The 19,738-nt window shown below is 33.5% G+C and overlaps 1 long non-coding RNA gene across 1 annotated transcript; it reads right to left on the bottom strand.

The window, feature by feature from the left end:
* Window positions 1–1,652: 1,652 nt before the first annotated feature.
* LOC128556402 (uncharacterized) lies at window positions 1,653–18,622 on the bottom strand. Its single transcript, XR_008370624.1, has 3 exons — window positions 18,582–18,622; window positions 17,156–17,194; window positions 1,653–2,482 (listed from the first exon to the last, which is right to left on the bottom strand). It is a non-coding gene; the product is annotated as an uncharacterized LOC128556402 (long non-coding RNA).
* Between the last annotated feature and the right edge of the window lie 1,116 nt (window positions 18,623–19,738).

The following is a 19,738-nucleotide window of genomic DNA, read 5'->3' as shown; positions in this document are numbered from 1 at the left end:
AGCGCCAAGCGAGGAAGCTACTAGTACCATTTTTTACGTCTTTGGTATGACGCGTCCAGGGATCAAACTCATGACCTCCTGAACTCGAAGCGGACGCTCTACCACTAGGCTACCGAGGCTTTAATGTGCAGGAATTGAAACACATGTAAATGCATTGGTGTTGGCTTTAAAATTGCAACAGCGGCAATCTAGTTTTAATTCAATATTTCATATTAGAAATAAATGATAAAATATGCAATCTGCATAAATCTTGTTTTATATTTATCGTTCTTGCCTCTAATGTGATTAAATGCTGTCTCTGTCTGTAATTTTTACGCTACGCTTTTTGCATATGTCATATTCAGGATGATTTACAACTGTTTTATTATCCACAATAAGGTGCCAATTAAATTCAACTTTTATTCAGCTAATCAGACCTTTACATTTGTTAGGTACTTTTTAAAATGCAATACAACCTTTGGATACAAGAGGTCATATATGGCTGTACAGCTGTACGCCTTGATCAAAAATTGATGATGGATGAGATATTTTATTCAGTTTAGAGACCTGTATCCTTTTGTGGTCATAGGGACTACAATAAGTAATGTTTTATCCATTTTAGAATCTAAAAGACCTTTCAATAAATGTAAAGGAATATATTTTTCCAAAACAAAAGAAATCTTTGAACAGTTTAGAGAATACAATTGTATAAAGTGTTACACCCAACCTTAAAATAAGTAACTTTGAATATTGGTATTATAAAAAACAAACATGTCTTTAAGCTACACCATTCATTAAATGAACAATCTTCCATATCATTCTGGTAAACATAAAAAGAATTCCCCCTTCACGAGATAAATTATTTTCAATTTGCAATATTAGGCAGATCGGATTATATCGATTTGAACATTACACGGCAATATTTCTTTCAAAATTACGACTTCATAGCTGCAATATGGTATAACCGTGATTTTTAGCAACATTAATGTATGAAATATTAGCTATAACTCTCTTGTGAATATGCTTTGAACTGCCAATAAGTCTTCGGTTTTTCGTAATGAATTTTATATTTAATTTATGAAGATGGTAAACATTAAAACCGACAAAATAATCAAACGAAAATCTGCGGAAAATATGGATATTTTAAGCAAATGCAAGTACGAGTACTATATTCCACGTTGCTTACCGCCGTACTTCTTTCAGTAAATTTTGGGTTACTATTTTATAAAACTGAGATTAAGGTTAAAGTATTCTCTTGTGACACTGAATAGGTTTTAATTTTCAACAGCTATTCCTACATTTTAGATAAAGACTGAACCATTTCAAGCATCTTTGATGTTTAAAATACTGATATATTGTATTTTGTGGATTATAAACTGACCTTTTAAAGAACTAACTCGATGCGCATATGCGAGATCGTGGAACATTGCGCGTAAATGAACGAAAACTTTCAGTAAAACTTACTGAATAAATAATGAAACGACAAAATGTTTTTGTTAGTCAAATGAGTACATTTTATATTGTTGTTTTTTTTTTTTTGTAAATATACATTACCCTCATTTATTTAAATATGCTTCTGAAATAGATTCGAATGATATTTGATTAAAATAAGATTTTGTTTAATTTCCCGTACATAAACTTTTTTCCATAGCATACCGGTCGTGTAAGGTGTTTTCAGGTTTGTGTTATATTTGTTCGAACGTTCGGACGGTGTGTGAAAAGCCTTCCATAGTTTGTGATATTTGGTAGCACTGTTATAATACCTTTTTTAACTTTAAAACACGTTAGTTATGATATATTGACACCGTATTATGTTGCCCAAGGGACTTCACCTTCCACGTGGTAGAAAATAACAATTTCTTGAAATCGTCTCTTTTATCATTTTGTTTCTAAAGTATAATTTACAATTGTTAAAAGTAAGTCAGAAAATAAATGAAGCTTCTGAATCCTTTTTTACAGTTTATTTACCAGACAGCCATACCGTATTTATCGAACACAATTATATGAAGCATTAATGTAATTCGCACAATGCATGTTATAATCGTTAAATTGGTTAACAATTGAAACGCTGAACTGATTTTAATGATTCAATTGCTGCAATTTGAAATGAACATGTATAACCACTGCAGATCTTGCCATCATTATATGATCATTAACTTTTGCGTGTAGCCGCAAAACAAAAATGTCCATTTCTGAACGAGACGTTCTGTGCACTGGTACAAAAGACCAATAAAAATAGTGTCACGGACATTAATGCCTTGACTGAGATAACCTGTTATTAATGAGTTTTCACCGAAAAAAATATTCAGAAGATATATATGTTTCATGCCTTGCACATACAAAACTTCAAATATCAAAAAGTCTTCTTGCACATACAAAACTTCAAATATCAAAAAGTCTTCTTGACCTTTGCAATATCCAATTATACCTACACAGGCATGTTAAATACAACGTTGACAAGACAAAAGGACAGCTGTTTCTAAAGTTGTGACTTCTTGACAGACTGCAATAAATAATTTACATGAAATATATAAAATGCTAAATGTCTGGAAACATATATGTCAGTGTTTCAATACAGAAGCAGGTATTACAGTGCCTTTATATTTCCCAAAGGAATGAGCTATTATCCGACCAAGATCGGTATTCGTGGAAATAACGTTTTTCTTCTAAGATTAACTCAAGTGTTTATTGTGAGATTAAGTTTTCACGTAGCTATTAAAGAAAAACACCTTCTTGTAAGATGCAATCTAAACATAATATGTATCTTTATCTCAGATCAAACGTTATTTAAATGATATTCATAGATTACCAGTTAAATGTACATCATATATATTTTGCGAAATATAAGCAGATAATATAATGGATAAATGTCGAAGTTGTGTTAATGTTTTTGAATGTCCTGCAGTTTACTATGTATATGAAGTTACTATATGATTGGCAAAATATAGATTGGGGCAAATGTAGTTAATATTAGGTTAAGTGTTCACATTATTATGTTTACTTCAGTTCTTAGATATATCGAAACTGTGACGAAAAGCACGTCCACATCCCCAAAACCAGACCAACCGGGAGTTTTCCAATCAGTTATATATATGTTTTACTAAAAGTAAAGTTTTGTTCCTCTTATCAGTTAGTGAATTAAATCCATGAAGTGAATTGTTGAGTACTAAGTTGATGGAATAAGAAAAATGGAAAACAACAGTCGCCCGACACGACATAAACGAAAGTGTTGCAGGCTCGGTTCATGGACGATAGCAGAAATACAAGCTACCGTCCATGCCCTTTAGCCCCGGGTTGAGCAGAACTCCACATTTACACGTGTTACAAGTATCAGAATATAATTTAGAGACAACCACAGATGTATTCATACGGCGAAAGTTACGGGTATTGACATATAACGCTCATTGGCATATTTTAAAAAAGAAGCGTTCCGTATCTTTAATACAATGCCCACAACAGCAATCCGGATAGTAAATGGATATAAAGTATATCACTATTTAAGTTACTACATAGGTTTCTTATGCGTGTTTGAATTACAGTATAGACACGTTCTCCTGAGAACTTTTGGAAATTTTAAGCTTGCTCTTTAAGTTTGTTCACATGGCGTGTCGGGAGATCAAGGACATTCCATAGTTTTATTGAATCGTATAGATGTTTGGTAAATTTCAATGTTACAAAGTTTATGCTATTTCAAATGTTGCAACTGAGTTTATTTTAGAGTTATGAACTGTTGTTGGCAAAATGTTTGCTAGGTAATTCGAAAGAAATCCGCTTTTTCCTATATAAGCTAATATCCTTTTATGTATAATCTCAACTTATTTCCAAAATGGAAGCGGAATGAGTCAAAACAGTGACTGTACGAGCGGCTTCGTATTGAACTTTTTTCATATTGGGTACAGCTGGCATAGATAACTGGCATAACTGGCACAAATTGGAGCATATAGGTCTATAATAAGATACAGAAGTGTTGTTTAGAGTAGATGGTTTACTTTAATTTTTTATCTTAATTAGCAAGGTTTATACAAATCTTGCATAACAAGTATGAAAACAACATGATTAACTATTATATGAGAACTATATATACTTTGGCCTGTCCTGCGTACCATTTAAATAATAAAATGACAATTAGTTAAATATAGTTTTGCGACTCAATTAAACAGGTACTGCAACATCTTCATTTATGTCGTGTTTAACAACCTGTGGTTTTCAACTTTTACTATTAATTGGAAATAAATGATCGATCATTCACGAAACTGCATAAAACTTGCTTCATTGTTGTTGTTAATTTTCACCGCAAATCTATCTAAATGATTTTTGGTACGCAAAATTAGATATATGTTTTACGCACGTGTTTTATTTAAGATGGTTTACGCCTGTCAGGTGCTAATGAAAGCGAAATCATTTTTTTCTGAATCTGGTCTTTAGATTTGTGAAGCATAAGTTTGTATGGATGCTTTTATTCTACTGAAAATAATGAACGTAAGAAATTCAAGAACTCATTTTTGATATCATGTCGTGAAACCTACTAATGTCCAGAAGCGAAATGTTTTGTCACTTATATCGTTGTTCTCTATATAATCAACATGCCTAATGTATAACGCTATAAAATACAGTCAGACTAGATATCTATAATAAAATCTGTAAAGGGATCCTTTGGAAGCATAGAATGCAAACAAGAAGAACAATAGCAGACTCGGTTTGATTGAGTCTGTTCATGAAAGGTAAGGTAATGTAATGTGCAACGCCTCTCACGCCCACTAGCACCGGCTTAAGCAGAACTCTATTATATATCCATTAAACGGACTTCATGATCCCCAAGGACCAGAAAATATAACATTGAATCCAAGTACGGGGAGACAGATTGCTGTTGTGATAGTTAATAAAATTTGTAAAAGATCATTTGGAAGCATAGAATGCAAACAAGACGAATAATAGCAGACTCGGTTTGATTGAGTCTGTTCATGAGAGGTAATGGAATGTACACGTCTCACGCCCCCTAGCACCAGCTTAAGCGGAACTTTATTATTTTTCAATTGAACGGACTCTCATGATCCCAAAGTACCAGAAAATATAACAACACTAAATGTCTTATAATACTATGCGTATTACATGACAATATTGCTAAAATATTTCTGAAGCAGGTTGTCGAAGTAAAATGTACATCCATAGAACGTGATGATAAAACTCTATGAAATACAATTTTATTTAAGTTAAATGTGCTATCACAGACTTCTGCTGACGGTGTGATTTTTCTTGGCTCTGTGGTATTTGCTTCCATGAGATTCCGATAAAGATTTATTCATTTACCGTGAAGATATCTTATTTGACCATAGAAATATAAAGTAATCTTTAGTATTTCAAGATATGTAAAGGCCTCTTTGGGCATTTTTTTTTCATTAAATGATTTTGATTTTGAAAAACTGTCCCATTTCAATCTGGCAAAAGCACAAAGGATTGCCTCTCCAAGAGATAAATTATTTCCATTTTACAACATTAAGCAGATAGGATTATATCGATTTAAACATTACACTGCAATATTTCTTTCAAATCTTTGACTTCAGACCGTCAGTACGGTTTAAGCTAGACTTTTTACAATATCAATTTATGAGATATTAGCAATAACTCTCCTGTGAATATACTTTGAACTGTCAGTTTGACTTGCTTTTCCTTAACGTATTTAAGATATGAAAATGGCAAACATATACTCTAGGGGCACACAAATTGCATCCGAAAAATCGTGTTATCCGATAAAAGGTTCAATATCGCGTTGCAAAAACAAATAGGCCCTATTGTAATCAACCGACAAATAAACGACGTATGTTGATGTGGAAACCATATTATATTTTACTGTCTTACATTGTAATGATCAAAAAAACTCGTTAAATGATGTTTTAGCTTTAGGCTAAAGCTTCCTCTTACAATTTGTTTACTGACCTTCCTGATTGTTTTGTTTATGCATGATAAAATTCAACATTTTTCCTTCTTCAGTTTTCGATGACCAATTCTTCGAAGTGCCCTTAATCTTTAAACAAGAAACCCATAAGTATGTGGATATGATATACTGACAACATGAAAGTGAATTAATTATTGGTATCTGAAAGAAACAACTTGATGTCATTTGCAAGGCTACACATCCATGATCCGAGAAGCTTACACACAGATGAACAAACATTTCCCATTTAATACATCTTCAAACGACAAAACGATAGGTAAATTCTACTTCAAATGTAAAATAAGTCACGTTCATTTAGATAGTAGCGAGGAAAGACTGGATCTAGTTTCACCTATTATAATTGCAATGAAACTCTTGGCGTCAGCATAAAGATATCTTGATGTAGAAATTAATTAATTGATGCAAATTCATAAAATACCAAACCAAAACATATCGATCAAATAGATTTTTTGCTCTTAAATACATCGATCCTGCTCGATGTACCCCGTAGCTCAAGAAACATCTCAATTTCAGAAACAGTTTTCTTTGAAAATAGATAAACGCGAATTTCGGTAATACTGTCACATGTTATACGAATTTTGATTTCAACGATTCAGTATGTACCAATAGTATTGGCGTCTCTTTGAATACTACTTGTACCTATTTGTCTGCTTGTAATTATCTAATCCGTTACCTGTTTTTTTTTTTCAAGAACAATCTACAGGAAGATCCTCTGAAAGCGTAAAACGCAACCAGGCAAGATTATAGTAGACTAATACTTTTAAATTAATAGATGCCCAAAGTGCAATACTTATAGCATGATGTACCGGCTTAGGTGAACTTCATAATGTCAAAGAAGTAGAAACTATAAAATACAAGTCATAATTGGGATTTATTGATCTAAGACCATACAAAATCAAACACGTATACTGACTTTTGGAAATATAGAGCACACCTTATACTTTTTCCTACAAACATTTGTAAGACATTATGCAGTTAGCACATATAAAACACTGTTTTATTATATAAATATCATATGGCAGCGTGTGTGACATTGATATTGTCAACCCGAGGGCAGAATGTCACCCGAGGCGAAAGCTAAATATGATATTTATTTTATTATACCGGACAAAATTAAGCACATAAAAAAGTTTTTACAATGTTTTTAATTAATTTAATTCAACAGTTGCATCTTTAGCGCGGCAATCACCTGTATACACATTGAATAGTGACGTCATTACAATATGACATTGTGTACAAGGGAGGCAATATTTTGGCTAAAAATTTGAAGTAGTTATTTGCCCTTATATGACTTTCAAAATATCAGAGCGGTCACATGACCTGACAGTCACTTTCGCTTGGTCACGTGTCAAAAAGGTTGGAAATGTTTCTGATAGTCAAAATATCACTTTTTCAGGTAATGGGATTTTATCATTGTAGACAAAAGTAGGTATAATAGTCGACGACTTGTAACTGCAAATCTGAATTATTGCTTTGTTATCCTACCAGCTTCAGGTGTCATAAAGGGTTTTGTACTTTTCATTATCTCTCGTGAACGCATCCAGTATCGCCATACTTGCCAGTATGACTGTGTGCCATTAAGGTTATGATAAATAGCCATGTGGCGGCCTTAAGATACCGCCCAGTACTTGAACCCTTGTTGTAATTAATTCAAATTGGAGATCATGGCGTCCATTAAATGTTACTAAACAACAGAGTCTTCTGAAATCGATGCAAGTGTGCGTGATGGTACGCTGTACATTCCGTTATCTCTAATGAACAAGCTCTATCAAACAGATTTTGCTCTCATTTTGCCTGTTTGCTTAATTTTGTTTCACGTCTTCTAAAAGCCTTCCACCAGATTTGATGAACTGAAATAGTTATGTAAACATATTATTCAAAGGTTGAATTACACGGTCAGAACAATGTTTCCCTCATATCCACATTCGTTTATGACATAAAAATGTAAAAAAAATTGAAAAAATACTGATTACTTAACAATTTGTGTAAGATCTTCAAAGGATTGTAACTGTAGTCAGTGAAAAATGAAACAAAAGAGGTATTCTTTGTACGTTGTAAACTTTTTTAGATCAAAATTAGACGTTTCAAAGACGAAACACTAAATATGCACCCGGACAAGAATTTGAGCTTTAAATTTGCATATCCTTATATATATCTTGAAAACGATAAAACTGTAGTTGGTCTTATTAGAAAGTTGCGTCTCACTGTATTTTCAAACAATTAGTTAAGTCAAGCTTATACATTGCTGGGCAAGCAAATATTTAGCAATAAATAAAATCGGATTCAAGAATCTAAGAATCGCTTTAGAAAGGCTCTACAAGTATATTTCTTATTTAAAGGCGTAGACACTTTAAAAAATATTTCAAATTTCGTGTGTTTTGCTGGCATTCAACCTGTGATTAATAGTTTGTTAAAATGAAAATGCTATTAAGACAATTTCTTCCATCAACAGAAAAGTTGCTTTATTTATTGTAAAGAAATAATTTGAAAAAAAAACAACTAGATATTGAGTTTTAACTGTTTTCTCTATCGGATGCAAACTGTTTTATACACTTAATCTGAATGAGTAGTTATTTATTATATACAGTTTGAGAAACACATTACGTTTAAGTAATCAGTGTTATTACATATTCCGAGCAGTGATAAATAAAAACTCATTTTCTAGAATAAGAATAGCGTAAAGAAATGCATTTAGATGTAACCGCATATTTTGCAATTGCAAGGTTATGGCAGCACCCGTCCCCTTGCAACTTAAAAATCCAAAGGCTTGGACACTGGCCTATATACGGAAAATAGTTTCAGCTTTTTTCATTTGTATTTTAAAATAGATCATGAAAATAATAATTGCAAACACATATGATTTCTATTCCAAATAAAGTCAGACAAAGAGTACCGCTGTAAGTTTTTAAAACTTCGATATTTGTCTAAATAAATGAAAATAAAACAAATATATTACTTACTTAGAAAATAAGATGTTGGAAGATACATGAAACAGAAAACTGTATTTTAACACTTTCAAAGAAATATTTGAAAAAAAGACAATAAGATATTTCAATCATCACTGTTGCCAAGGTTTATTATCATTTTAAAATACGATATGGTACCCTGTAAAGTGTCTGCCGATATTGCATTTAGGTCATGAAAAAGATGGCAATGAACACACCTTTTTATATACGTCCTATGCGCATAGTACGGCCCTTAAGGGGGAACGGTACTTTGTCAAAAGTTAAGGTTTGCTAATAGTCTTATATACCAAAATAAACTTGAAGTTATTTCCAATCTATATCATCATCTTTTAGAGCGATAAACATGATTAAACAACAATTGATATTCCCGAGCATTTCATGAACATCTAAAGACATTGTGGACAATATATTCATTTTTAACTTTTTTACAAGTTTTACCCTAGAATGGCAGAATCCGTGAGGATACTTTTGTTCCCTCGCCCTACCGGAATAGGACATCAACCAAACCCTCGGGACTCTGCAGATGTTATAACAACAAGCGTTATTATAATCTCATATTGATCCTTGTCATGCTTACTTACAAATGCGGCAATATTCCATCAATGAAGATCTCTATAATGTAGTATCAAATGTTAGAACCATTCCAGGTGACATTTGGCGTGACAAGTTTCTTTTTTGTTGTATGAAGTTGTCGATACCATTAAGAACTCAATAAAATCTGACATTAGGTTGCATGTCTTGTCAAACAGAATTAGTACGGTCTGTCAAAATTTCTGGTTGGTTGTAATCACCCTACAGCAAAATTGTCAGGCAATGAACATTTTTTACATTAATGCATGTTCCGAAATAATTTACAAATCCATATTCCTTAATAAAAGAAAAGAGTATTCTGTTATTGTTTAGTCTAGTCTCCATAACTTCAAACAGTTACAATCTTTGACTATCTGCTTTTATACAGTATTTGCCTGATAAATATTTGTATTAATTCCGGAGGAAGCCTCCCTAGGCAATTTTTTAAGGTCACTCACTTCGAATCACGTGCCCCACCGTTGTTGCCTCGAAACCTCGCTGGGAGTGTAGAAATTTCAACAAGAAGTCTAGCCGGATTTACAAGGGATCCTGTTCATGCCTAGAATATTGCCCAGATGGGAATCTCCTTAATAAGTCAGAAATTCAATGTGTCGTTTTGAGTTTAATCCATCGATGAAAATTCCGGGGTGGGGGGGAGGTTGACGTACATAACGTGGTATCATTATTGGCTGAAAAATATCCATGCCAATTAATTGCAAAATTATAAGACTAGATCAAAATTACAATGGAAACAGTTACGCAACGGCCAAGTTATGTCAAGTATTATTTAACACAGCAAAATTCAAAAGGAAAAATAGTCTTAACCGGTTACAGTGCACAAACCCACATTTGCTCTAAAGTTAAATTTAGAGGACAGTGTAAAGAAGTTTATCCCGGCAAATGAATCGCTAACACACGAAAAATTAGCAAAAACTGTGAAACACATAGACGAGTATGTATAGAAATGAAAATATGTTCAAAACATATATGAATATTCTCAATGGCTTATGAGAAAGTTTGACAACAACAAAAAAAAAAACAATTTAGGACCAGACGAATCAATACAGAGGATAGAGATGAAAGCAACCCAGTCCCAGTTGTATTTTAGAATAGGAAACAGAAGGAAAATTCAGCTATGATCAAGGAAAGTATTTGTCATGATTTCAGTTTCTAATTGGATATTGTTTCACAATAATCTGAAACCTGATAGTTTCATGTGTTTACCTGCTGGTAAGTTTTGCAATGGTGCTCAACAAACTCAGACATAGTATAATGTTAAATACCTGCATGGCTATCATGTTGTCGTTTTATATGTTGTGCAGTATTTTACATTAAAGAGCCAAATGCCTTAGTTTGTTCAAAATGTGGCTACCACATTTACTTTTGTTAACTGATTTCTTGTTAAATCTTATTTTCGACAAATGATTTCTCATATCAATGTCTGAATATTGATTAATAAAGTCCATTCTTTACAATATTGAAAGCAGCGCTTTTTAACAATATAACAATGTACTTAGAGTAAAATACACTTGAACAGCTGCTTTATCTGGTTTTAATATCAAATTAAAAGCCTTAAGGAACTTTAAATGAAAGATCAGGATCAGGGTTATAAATTGTAATGATTAAAACAAAGCAAAAACGAAAGTGCACTTATATAGCCTATTCTGACTTTCGGCAATGAAACAAGGAGAAACATGACCCTAGGACAACAAAAGTATAAAAGTGGGTAGACTTATATCCTGCAAATTAAGTTTTAGTAAGAGTTCGACTATTTCATATCACATTCTCTTTCTTTTTTACAACGTCAAGGCAAGCCAAACTGATGAAAAAGAAACTACTGGATGGTTTAACTAAACAGGTACACTGTAGAATGTATAAAATTGATATATGTATTGCTATGCCTTAACTTGATAGTAACTTAAGCATGCTACTAAATCGATAGGAGATATAAAATGCAACAGTTTCCGAAAAGGATGTCGACTGTTTTGTGTCTTTCCGTCTCAAAAAGGTCCTTTTCATCTCCAAAGTGTAATGAAAGTTTCCGTTATGTTGCCTGTTTTTGACACTGAAATTTATTTTTCGATTCCTTTGATTTTCTGAATAATGCGTTATCAATATGTGTTATATGTGGGAAAAGATAAGAACATTTAAGAAATTTCCAAAACTGATGAATCATGAACGGTCTCTACAGTAGATCATCATTCATTTAAGAAATAATATATCTCATCCAGTGATTTGTCGTTGAATAAAATCATTGGAGTTCAGATGCGAAGGAATTATATCACGAGGGCGCAGCCCGAGTGATATAATAATACGCATCTGAACGACAAACAATGATTTTATTCAAGAGCAAATCACAAAATGAGATATATTATTTCGATTCTAACACGTTACCAAGGATTTTTAAGTACATCCTTGACGACGTCCGTCAAAATTTGCCTGTTTTTTTTTGTTTTTGTTTTTTTTTTTTTTTTTTTTTTGTTGGTTTCTTTTTCAACGCGCCGTTTGACGCTATGACTACATGAAATTCGAGCTTTATCTCACGAACACAAATATTTCTCTTCCTTGTCCACCGTCGTTTCAGACATTTTCAGATCATTTCATGTCGTGGATAGGATAACGTGAACAAGTGATGTCTTTAATCAATCGTGAAAGATGCATCAAGAAAAGGCTGCATAATTATGTAATGTTTTTTTCCGGTGCAGAGGAGAACCTTTTTCACATGTATACACCACATCGGCACACCTGCTTACCGAAGTAACTTATTATCTTTCCATTTCATACCCAGCACAACATGCGATTCATTTATATTCCTTCTATGAAACTAAGGGATATGTAATACATAAATATGCATCAGAGATGAAATTATGACAAATATTATACTTGTTTCACGCAAGAAGAAAAATACTTTATGTTGTAAACAACTGTTATCTACAGAGAAAAACAAGTACCTATTATAGGTGATTGATGCAAGCTTTCAGCTGCGTTGACAGTAGAGATGATAAATTTGTATGAAATACAAGAACTTCCAGGATGATACAACAATATGTTTTACATGTAGATAATACAGTTCTACATTTTTGTCAGGATAACATCGTAATCGACAAGGCTGTAACACAACGTATGTTTAATCGCTCTAAATAACCCCCCCCCCCACCCCTCTCTCTCTCTCTCTCTTTAGCATGCAGTATCAAGAGCCTACAATAAGTAGATTTGTTAACGCAAAATGTTGATTATAGATCCATGATCAGAAATCACATAATTAATCCTACCGATAAACCCCTCTATCATGTACAAACTTTTTTTTAAGGAAGTTACTTATAGCTATGTACATTTAATCCATATTGCACTGCTTATACACAATGAAACCATGCTAAATATATGCACACCTAAGCATATAATATACCTACGAATGCATTTTGTAGTTAAACACATAAAACCACTGGAATTTTGACATATTATTTACAGATATTTATTACAACATTTGCGAATTCCACAGAATATGACTAAAGTAGATGTTTATAATTAATAAAACAAATGGTTACGAAATTTCCATACGGTGTGTTAGATACAATGCAATGCAAAATGGTTAATGTGGTAGTGCTTTGTCAATTATAACACCATTTGTTTGCTTGTCTGTGCAACCTGTTCTAACAGTGTTTTGTTTCGACATTTACTAGCTCTATGCAAAAGTCTATAAAAGTTCTGTTTGTTATCACATCATTACAAAATAGTTTCTATAAAACATATTAGTTTAATAAAACAAATCAGAAGGTTAAGCACAGTTTGAATATAAATAGTCTGCTTACAGAATATTTCACGCAAAATTGACCGGAAGGACGGCAGTAGAACATATTCCCGGTAACCCCATTTTCTTTATTAGCCGTCTTGTGCATTTGTGGTACATTCTCTTCATCACTCCAATATTTCATAGTAATATGGCAAAACCTGTTTGAAAAGCAGTTACAGATTAACGAACCTGTTCTCCTTCCTTTACTGTAGCATGGCCGTCAGATATGTGTAACTTCACCGAATCATGCATTTCTTGAGAAGTTAGGGGCTATTTGTATTTCAATAGAGAACAGTCTCATTGACTACGAGAGGTGCTCCACTTAAACTTGAACACAATAAAAATTAAGTCTCTGAGAGGCATGCAGGAAGACTTCGAAATGTTGGCATTTCACTATTATCTTCGTTATATTTTCTGACATCCTTAGGACAGCGGGCACATTTTAATGCAATCTCGCCAGGCGTATGTATGTTTTTGACAACACAGAAATTGACGTCACTCGACCTTCAGCTATTTCCGGAAGTAAAGAAAATGAAAGCAGACATGCTAAACTTGAAAACGAACGTCGCCTTTGAATTGGTCGTTAGTCAGAGGTCACGCGCAGGGGTCACCCCGTCAAAATGTATGCGCGTGGACTTCTTATTTTTTTGCTAATGGGGAGTCAAATTTCAGCAGTTTCTAACGATTTGAAAATACCTGGGCTTTAGCACGACATGTCAGCTTTTCATCTACGAAAACATATTTGAGCTCGGGATAAACACAAATCCCACAGGGGACCGTAACGGAGCAAGGTGTACATAGATATTTTTGGAACTTCGTCAAATCGCTCAAAAGGTCCTTTTTGATGTTGTCTGAAAGTGTCAGTATATGCCTCAGATGTAAGATATTTCCGCATTTGAGAGCTGCAGACCTAGACATTTCAGAAATATTTTCAAAATGAATTTCGTGTAATAAATGTTGATTCTACGGAAGCGTGAAAGGGCCATCAGACGCTATACGTTTAATTACGTTACAGGTGCGGAAAGGATAATTTATATAGATGCCCTTTGATTCAACAATAGTTTATTCGTACGCGCGAAAACTTGAACATACAGCCAATCGAGTTAAAGATCCATAAACTCCATTCATTTGAAGCAGAATTTATTACTTTGGCTGGAGTCAAAATTCTTAACTGTGAACTAAAGTTAACTTCAAATTCCATACAGTAAGGTTTTAGACCAATTTTATGACAAGTAACGAACAAATATTTGTCCTGAGTCTGTTTTCAATGGATGTCGCTGTAATACTTGGTGTTCCGTCAAGGTAGCACGTTTAGCTATACATGTAAACGGTCACTTGATTTTGTTAAATCTTAAATTTAGGAAAGTTTATTTCTGAACTCCAAAAAAACTAGATTCTAAAGTATCTGTACTCAGCCAGAATCGTCTGTGGTATATATCGAATCATGAAAGGATAAAGGAAAAGTGCCGCTCCATAAATTCACAAAAAAAGACCACTGGAACAAACATGATCGATAAACTATCAGTTTTTTTTGCTTCGTTCGTCAGTACAAAAAAATATTTCTAATCATTTATTTTGGATCGGAGTCAAATTTCTGATCTCTAGAACTGTATGTGAATCAATAGACTGGGAGCAGTTGAACATTGTCTGCACTGATTAAGTCTTTTTCAAGTAAATCAGGTTTCTGACAAAAAGTAGAATTCTGATTTGTCTACGACTGCAATCATTACACGTGTTATTCCGTTTTTTAATCGGAAATTACCGCTTTAAGCCAAATACAATTTAACTTTCCAATTATAAGCGCTGTGAACTTAAACGACAACTGCTGAAACCTATTTGTCTTGAATGTGTAGGTAATGTCAAGAGAGTGATAACGCCAGCAACGAAAAATGTTATCATGTAAAACACTTTCGTATCGAAAAGAAGGAAACTAGGAACTTGGAATGTTATTCATAGCAATCAGTCATAAAGTGGTGTAATTCGTAAAAAACTTTTCAACAATCATATAAAGAAGTCCAACAAAAGATAATAGGTAAGGGTAGATTTCTCGGAAGCACAGAGCACCACAAACACAGCCTCAGGCCCACAACAAAAAGAAGCTGTAAGGGAAAAATATTACAGACGGGTTGCTTCAAAAAGCCAACAAGAACATTTCAATTTTATGCAAAATATAGAAAGAGGGGGAGGAAGGGTTAAGGGGTAGAAACGGGGGAGTGGGTCGAAAGGGAAAGTAGGGACGAACATCCAAAAGGGAATGCTACGTTCCTTAAAAACAGTTACACTACAACGTAAACCACAGCAGCACACATATAAGCAGGAAAAAACAACAATCGGGTACCGCCTTATGATTCCGGCATCCAAAATTAAGATGGACACAATAACTTACTCATAGTAAAAGTGGAGGGGATGGCAAAGCAAGGGAGCGCAATTGCAAGGGAAAAGGATGGGGGCGATAGGGGGAGTGAGGAGAAAGAGGAAAGAAACGCTAACAATAAACAAGACAACATATGCAACACAAAATACAAGACAGACAGAAAACAAGTTGAAAATCGGGCACCGCCTTGAAACGGCCAGTAACCTATACTTTAATTTCTGTACCGGACTATGTTAGGGTTTCACCTGGCGGGGATAACTTTTATTTACACTGTCCTAACACAGTTATTAGTAAATAAAGAACTGAGTTACTAACTCACTTTCTCTTACCTGCCATGAACAGACTCGAGCAAACCGAGTCTGCTATTAGTTTGCTTAGTTGCATTCTATGCTTCTTTCTAAAGGATCTTCTTACATATTTTATTTACTTTAGAACTCAGCAAGACCTATACTTGTGCGTATTTAGTTTGCGATGTGAAGACCGATATGGTGCAATCAGTAATGTCAACATGTCTGTGTATGTTTATTAGGTTGTGGGAATGCCCCCAAATCGAAAAAACAAAGTCGAAATTTACTTTGTTAATATGACGTAAAGTCGAACTGAATCAGTCAGTTCTATTCAACAATTATTTATAAGTCTATAAAATATGAGCGATAGAAATGTGATTCATGACGAGTACATGAGACCTAAGTTTAAGCATTATATTTCAAGCTTAACAAATATCAATATTGTGCGCCTCATTTAACCTTTAGCCTGCTGGCAGCAAGTGATTCTGCCTTTGCAACCAGTGCAGACCAAGATCATAGTCTGCACTGTTTTCTATTCAGTCAGTACATTTTTAGTGGACACCCCTTAGAGCAATAAATAATACTGCCCAAATTTAATGATGCACCAGTCCATTTTAGAAATTTAGCAGGTTAATGGTTAGATAAACCTATTCACTTCGCACTTTTTGTTGATATTCGAAAATAATTGTGATAATGTGAATGATTAAGCAGTAAGATTTTGATTTTAGTCAATCAGAATATTTTGTCTCTTACGTAACTCACTCCTTGAGAAAATGGTTTGTATTTCTACTCGTACGTTATAGTGTAACAAGAAATGTTAAAGATTAAGGATGCAGTATCAACAAGATTTCTAGGAAATTCTTTTGTGTCATTTAAATAGGATATCCATTACATTCCACGGCAATAAAGGCTTTTTATAACATTTTATCTTCAATATGTAAAAGGAAGAGATTTTAACGATGACAAAAGAAGATATTGCCTGCCGCGATTTTCAATTATATTTCCTAGTAATTTTGAATAAAATCAATTCAGTGCAAGTAACAAGGAATTTCCAAGACGTAATATTTCTCTATGTGGTTTGATTCTAAAACATAAATTTCATGGAATTTTCGAGGAAAACATTTTATTTGATCTGGTGTACACGTGAAGGCAATGCGAATGTTACTTCTAATTCTGTTCAAACCATTCGCATTCTCCTTCGCTGTAATATTATCTAGACATGTATGAATGACTTACCCAGTACTTGATGTTACGCCTTCGTTTCTAATGGGCTATCTGAAAGCATAAGGATAAAACGATGTCAAAATAATAACAAACATAGAATTATTCAATTAAGAGTTCTATACATATGCGATAATAGAAATCAAACAGATATTTTTAAAGTGCATTAAACGCATTAACATTTATGCATGTATGCAATATGTTAGGATATATTTTAATAAGGAATTAAAGCAACTCATGACAGGTGTGGAGGACGAAATGGCTACACACACAATGTCTCTTATCAAATAGTTAGGAAGACCACCCAGGGATCGAACTCACTGACTCACAGATCCGTAGGTCTGCGCTCTTCCTAACTGAACTAAGCGTTCTCATTTTGTTTTTGTTGGTTTTTTTTCGCATAATCGTAAGCACTATAGTTTATAATGGACGGGCATGCTTCAGACACGAATATCTGATGTGGCACTTTTATATGATTTTAATGATTAAGATTGGAAATAAATCTTTTTGCGTAGGCAATAAAATTGCAACAGCGGCAATTCAGAATTAATTCAATATTGTATATTAGAAATAAATGGTGAATTATGTATGATACTGCATCAATCTCGATTTTTTATGGTTCTAATTGCAAACTTAATTAAATGATTTTCCTGTATGCAATCTTTCATGTATATGCTTAGCACGAGTGTTATATTCAGGAATGTTTATTTTTGATAGATATTTATACATGTTACAAAATCCAATGCTTATCAGATAGGACATGGTCATTCTTGGACAATGAGTGTTCACTCATATGTTTTGTTCAAAAATAGGAGTTATCGCCGTTTCTTTAATTGTTCATGTTGTCTGATTCAACCATGACGCAAAGTTGAAATATGCGTATGTATACGAAGGTTCGTCAAAGTATGCATGTCTTGACTATACCAGTCAAGATATTGGAATTGTCATGCGCAGGCTACATATCTGTTGGTATATATGTTCGCGCATCGCTTTTATGAAAGTTAATTTGGGAATAGCATACGGTAAATATACGATTTTTAAATGTAAATATATCCTTCTGAAAAAAAAACACTGTCTAAACACTAAAAAAAATTCTTTGATATCGTTATAACAAACATGAATACTGGGTACTGTAAAGAACACATAAGACATGATAAATAGCAAAAAAACCCAATACAGTACTCCTTCACCTGATCGGTACACCGGACACTGTCACCACATATTTAGGCTCAATATTAAGCGATTTATATTTGTTATCTAAAAATAGTACAGAATTACTAACTGGCGTTGTTACGCGCACCGGTTAAAACATAAACAATGCAACTAGTTGAGAGTATTTTGAGTACTGTCAAGAATTTCATAAATCACTTACAGCTAAACATAAACATACTGAATATAGTCATTATGTTTTATCAAAGGGATGGCATAAATGGCAATTTACCTTTGTATTATGACAAGCGTTAGACCGAGCCTGCCGCCATTTTATGATCACATGGTTTTATTATCGTTACGATGATTGTTTGACATTATCCTACACGGAGGTTGGAAAGCAATAGGATAGTGGATACGACTTTCAATTTAATTTTCATTGTGCCAGCAAGTACAAAAACGTTGTCGGACGCTCATTCTAACAAGCTCACGCATGTAACAATTTTAACAGGTTGGTATATAACATGAAGGTTTTATAAATAGCGCCCAGGAACACTTCACTCATTTCTATTTGAATTTCAAACATTTAAGATTTCGTTCGATTATAAAACAACAAAGAGGTGGAGGTATATAATAAAGAGTCATTATAACAATAACTAGCTCTGGGATTTCGTATTCGGCTCTCGTGGATTTTGCAGGGACCGATCACACTCGGCGCATGCCCGCCTCGTAAGATCCGATCTGGCAAAATCCACTCGAGACGAATACAACATAACTATTATAATAACACTATTGTATTACCTAATTTTGTTCTCTTATCACTAGACTAAAACTTTGCCACACTTATTTGTAAATGTGTCCTATATCAATCTGCTCAACGTACAAAGATTTTTTTTTTCGCGAGAGAAATTATTTTCAATTTGTAACATTAAGCAGATACGATTATGTCGAATTTTATATAACACTGCAGTATTTCTTTCGAAATTAGAGTCAAGTCTTTTATAACATTAATTTATGAAATGCTACTCTTCTGTGAACATGCCTTGAAGCGCCAACATGTTTTGAATATTTTAACAAATTTTAAATTTGAAGATACTGAATAGTATTTTATTTTACAAGCTGAGATTGTATAGCGATCTTAACCTTTACCCTGCTAAATTTCTAAATTGGACTGGTCCATCATTCAATTGGGCAGTACCATAATATTATTCGAGGGGGAGTTCAATGAAAATTTACTGACTGATTAGCGAACAGTGCAGACCATGGTCGCACAGCCACCAGCAGGCTAAAGGTTAAACATGATGGGAAACCAAACAGAATATATTCATACTTTCAGAATTATACATTGACTACCAAGACTCAACGCAATGTCATTTATAAAGAATCTACGATCTTAGAAAGTTACATGTATATGAACAAAAAAAATCTAATTAATTGCGTCAAATATAT

This window comes from Mercenaria mercenaria, chromosome 4 (assembly GCF_021730395.1).
Source record: "Mercenaria mercenaria strain notata chromosome 4, MADL_Memer_1, whole genome shotgun sequence".
NCBI classification, from domain to species: domain Eukaryota; kingdom Metazoa; phylum Mollusca; class Bivalvia; order Venerida; family Veneridae; genus Mercenaria; species Mercenaria mercenaria.
This window is presented reverse-complemented; position numbering and strand designations above follow the sequence as displayed.